Source organism: Cystoisospora suis (genome assembly GCF_002600585.1).
Source record: "Cystoisospora suis strain Wien I chromosome Unknown contig_250, whole genome shotgun sequence".
NCBI lineage: Eukaryota > Apicomplexa > Conoidasida > Eucoccidiorida > Sarcocystidae > Cystoisospora > Cystoisospora suis.
In genome coordinates this window covers 14,286-14,621 of record NW_027153052.1, presented here as the reverse complement: position 1 = coordinate 14,621, position 336 = coordinate 14,286, and positions in this window count along the sequence as shown.

Sequence of the window (336 nt, the reverse complement as noted above, 5' to 3'; positions counted from 1 at the left end):
TAATCTATCTATCTATCCTTTATCTATCTATCTATCCTTTATCTATCTATCTATCCTTTATCTATCTATCTATCCTTTATCTATCTATCTTCTATCTATCTATCTATCTATCATCAATCTATCTTTAATCTATCTATCTTTAATCTATCTATCTATCTATCTATCTTTAATCTATCTATCTTTAATCTATCTATCTATCTTTAATCTATCTATCTATCTATCTATCTTTAATCTATCTATCTATCTATCTTTAATCTATCTATCTATCTATCTATCGATCTATCTTTAATCTATCTATCTATCGTTAATCCATCTCTCGATCTATCTTTAATCTAT